This window comes from Bombus affinis, chromosome 12, assembly GCF_024516045.1.
Source record: "Bombus affinis isolate iyBomAffi1 chromosome 12, iyBomAffi1.2, whole genome shotgun sequence".
Classification (NCBI taxonomy): domain Eukaryota; kingdom Metazoa; phylum Arthropoda; class Insecta; order Hymenoptera; family Apidae; genus Bombus; species Bombus affinis.
The window spans coordinates 380,378-384,942 of record NC_066355.1 but is presented as its reverse complement, the minus strand read 5'-3'; the positions used below and the strand labels follow the sequence as shown (position 1 = coordinate 384,942).

General features: G+C 35.3%; 1 long non-coding RNA gene across 1 annotated transcript; it reads right to left on the bottom strand.

Annotated features, from left to right (window-relative positions):
• Positions 1 to 430: 430 nt before the first annotated feature.
• Positions 431 to 1,703, bottom strand: LOC126922455 (uncharacterized). The gene is made up of 2 exons (XR_007712775.1): positions 1,621 to 1,703; positions 431 to 1,237 (listed from the first exon to the last, which is right to left on the bottom strand). It is a non-coding gene; the product is annotated as an uncharacterized LOC126922455 (long non-coding RNA).
• Between the last annotated feature and the right edge of the window lie 2,862 nt (positions 1,704 to 4,565).

Genomic DNA, 4,565 nt, shown 5'->3' with positions numbered 1-4,565 from the left:
CCACTTTTTGATTTTATCTTATAAACTTATTACTACTTTTACTATTTTATATCCGTTTATAGAAACTTATGCACTAAATTACTTATTTTGTTAATTTTTAGCTTTTCTCTAGTGTTAGCTCCTAGTGCTAAAATAAGAGAAGAGAATTCTAGTCGTTGTGAGAAGAATAAACGGTAAAAGATACATATATATATTATAATTAATTTGGCATTTTTCGTTGGTATTAATCACGCTTCAAGTTCTAGAAAAATCGATAATGTTATAAATATCCATAAAAGAAAAAATAATATGACATTTTCTTTTAATGATTGCGAAAACAGTGAAGAGTAAAAGATACTTGTAGTAGATTTGCGATAACATCGAACATCCGGTATTATTTCGTAATAGTTCGAGAGTCAGGGACAAAAATTTTAAGCCAATAACATTAGCATTTGTTTTAATATTATTTTATTATTTCTGTGTTATATTCAAAGTTACAGTAAGTCCGGCTTATTCCTATACGCTTTATGATGTGGTTAGTCATTGAAAATACAAAAAGGCGTTTCATATGGAAGTTGTTTGACTTTACAGGGGAAACCCATGATATTTAATAAGATATTTCAATCCTTTCTTACATGCCATTTTTACAATCCATTTTTGATGCATTTTTCAATTCTCCGTAAAAAAGTATCAAGCAGTTTGGGCCGAAAACTGATTAGTTAACATAAATCGTTCAATTTTGTGATACGATACGAGGATATCCAACCTTAAGTTACTCTAAAGAAGTTTCATGATTTCATTGTCGAACAGACGACGACGTATTATACTACATATTCAATTGCATACGTTGCAGATAAAAAAAGAAGCGGATAGACAAAGATCGACGGATAACAGCGATATCGAATCGGTGAAGAAGCCGAACGGAAACGCGGCGAGGGATGGAGCGGACGATCTCGAACGGCGCGGCGGCTAAAGAAAAATAGAGAATCTCGAGAAAGGTAGTGGAAGGACGGGGCAGACGGTGGTTCAGAGGCTGTGTCAATGTGTCAGAGAGACGGTCTCCATGCCAGGGTTGCCTTTTATGTCCACGTAATGTGGGACTCGAAGGAACTCCTGAGAGAAAGAAGTGGGGCCCGGTGCAGGCCCCTTCTCCCATACTTGCCGGCCCTAACTACCGGCTGTCACCCTTTGCTTTTCGCGCAACTCCCTCCTGGGAATCCAACAACACCAGATTTCGTCTCGGTCCATATGCTTCTAGCTATATTTTTAGAAATAAGAAATTGTTTTAAAAGGTACCTTGGCACTTGGTAGGCACTTGAAAGTGACATTAATAACAGTAAATACAGTGGCTCGCGAAACTATTCGTACATTTTTTACGAACATATTGCGCGTGTAGTACGAAAAATTAAAAAGTTTCGTTAACGCAGTAATCGCACCAAACTATCATGATTATATTGGTAAAATTTTAAACGATTCTGAAAATGTATACAGAAATTACAGGATACTCAATCACATTTCAAGTACAAGCATATATCTTCCAAAGATCACGAAACTATTTAAACAGACAGTCATTCACAATATTCATAAGTCTCAGTATTAACATTTTTTATATTTATTATACGCTTAAATGACTATTCATACCGTGTATGAACTGGTATATATATTTTCAGATAGGATCGAAACTTTTCCGATATAACCATATAGACAGCCGCGCCTCATTAAAGTGTTAATAAAACTTCAAGATACTTTATACAAAGTCTTTTATAGCAAGTATGCGGACACTCACTGTATCTGTGATAAAATTTCTTTCTTTATCATTATATACGACGATAAATTGATTTTATCGTTATATACAACGACGATCAAAAGTATCGTCACACGTGTATTAGTTTAATTTTTAAAGAAACACGCGAGTCTGTATTCACCTTTATCGTGAACTATAAATGAAGGTTGGAAACACGGTTATAATCTTGCAACAGTTCGGAATATCTCCTTTAAGAAAGTTAAGTTTTTGTTTCGGCTACAATTTTCACATTGATTCTTTATACAGTTTATTATTTGTTTCTTATCATTTAGTTTTATAGATAGCTAAATTTTTCTGCAATTCGGACTTGAAATCAATATACAATATCAATGTAGTACTGTAAATACAATTACAATAATTAACATACCTAAAATGCTTCGCGAATCCTATTAAGCTTCACCTAATTTCCCTTTCTCCACTTCTCTACTATTTTTTCGTCTATCTCCTTCCTCGCTTTTGTTCCCGTATGATCATGCTTTTAGTTCATTCCTTTTCTCTTTCAAATTGCCTCTATCCTTCCATGAGGTGTTTTCTTTCTCTTTTCCTTTACTCAAACTTTATTAACTCTTTCCTCATTATAGCATCTGAATCTCGCTATCATCGATCGATCCCTCCTTCTTCTTTGCCCTGCTTTCCTCTCTTAATTCCCTGTCTTTTCCGCCATACCTTTCTTTTGCTATTCTGTGATATCGTGGCTGTCGCTTCTCTGTCCTGTCAATCTCTGCTAGAACTTCTGCCACGTTCAGGTCTTGTGTACACGTTGTCTTGAGCGTATGTCCTTTCATTTATGCCCTTCTCCTCGTTCTTTTTATTTCAACATTTTTTCCTTGTTTCCCGAGTTCATTTTCTTCCAGCATTCGAGCACTATCTTCATTATGTATCTTGTCCTCGATTTTTCTTCATATCTTGCCTCTCCTCTTCTGCTCGCTCCTATTCTTAAATTGTCCACTTTTGTTTCTTCAAACAAAAGTTGCCGCTATATACGGCGGCATGTTAAAATCTAACCTTGGAACACACTTTATGTACTTGGTTTGTAATTTTTTTGTTATTTCTTTATTATTATTTTTATTATTTCCCTTTTTAGCTCTCTTACTCAAACGCTTTTCAAATTCTTATTTTTTGAAGAATATCTTCCAAATACTTAAAGTCTTTAACTTATTCTGTATCTTCGTCGTCCGATTTCCTTTTTGCCCTTTTTTCTGGCTTCTCCCTTTTTTGAATATTAATGCCTTCGACTTTCCTGTTCATTTTCTCTATCGTTTCCTTTAACTCCTATGTGTTTTTCGTTAACAGTATTATGTCGCCTACATAGACCATGGCTATATCTTTCCTCTCCCTATTACTATTCCTCCTGCTTGTCCTCTTCTCAGTTTTTTTTTCTAAATCCGCTGTGCTCGTCGAGAATAACGTTGGACTCTCAAGAGGCACCTTTGTCTCAGAGTCATTGTTGCGTAAAATTTGCCCGGCATTTTCCCATTCACTCTTACTTTACTTCCCGTTTCTTCATAAATTTCGTCTATTCTTCTTCTCAGCATCCTACTGACCTTTTTTTGTTCCATGATCTTGCCCAATTTGTCCCTGCTTGTTTTATCGACAACAGTTTCGAGGTCGGCGATAAACGCAAAAGCAGCTTTCCCCTTTTTCCTTGATCTCTATATTTATCTCGTAATTCAGGATAAAAGCATTATCTATTGTATTTCTTCCAGAGCTGAAACTTGCTTGCGTTTTTGCTATGATCTTTTTCCGTTCTAGCTCTGCATTTAATTTTTTTTTAACAACTACCTCTTTCCATCTTTCTGATAATCTTTCAAACATTCGTACCCTATTCATCAGATTCGTAATTCTTGTCATTATTTTTATACTTAGATCTTCTCCTGTCGTCTTTCCCTTCCTAACTTTTTTATTTGGATCCTCTTTGCTTCCTGTTCTCTCTTCATTATGGTCCCTCCTTCCTGCCCATTCTCAAGCGAGAATTAGGATAAGCACCCCTACATTCCTTTCTTTCTGTATGTTTTGTCTTTCCCCTTGTATTAATTTCACGAAATATTTTCTCCATTCCCGCAGGCTAATTCTATTTGTTATTCCTATCCTTCTCCTTTGCCTGCTGATAAACGTCCATATTTCATTCATGTTTTTTATTTGTTCTATTTCGTCTTTCATCGCGTGTTCCTCGATTCTCGTATACTTTCTCTGCATTCCTTAGTCCTACAGAGTCCAAGTTCTCTAACGATGCCACAGTTCTCGAGATAATTATTTAGTTCTATTATACAGCTTTCAACGATAACGAATTATGGTGTATTTAAACTTTGGTCTCGAGAGTTATTTTGCAAAATGATCAAATAGATAGAATTTGACAGGAAAATCTGGTTTGCGCTAAGATGTTTACTCATCGCTATATGCTTAGTGAGCAAATGTTTTGTTGACAAAAGATTAAATTTTGTTTAATTGCAGCCAACTCTTTAAATCTACGAAGAGGCACCAAAATTAGAGAAAATAAAATTGACTTGTGAGTCGGTTGAAATCAAACTCGAAAAATAATTATGCTGACAAAGATAAACTGTAATGTCATTGTATGTGGAGGATCTATCAATAAGACAATAATCAAAATCATTTATTAATCCATCAAGAATGACGTAAGATTCGTGAATTATATTTTGCAACGCACCTGCATGGACTTTGGCTCCCAGGAGCGGAACATGAGTTACAATGCACAGTTGCATAGACACCGCAAGTTGTCCTCGATGGGTTAAAGTAATAAAGAAACATGTTTCTTTATAGTCGT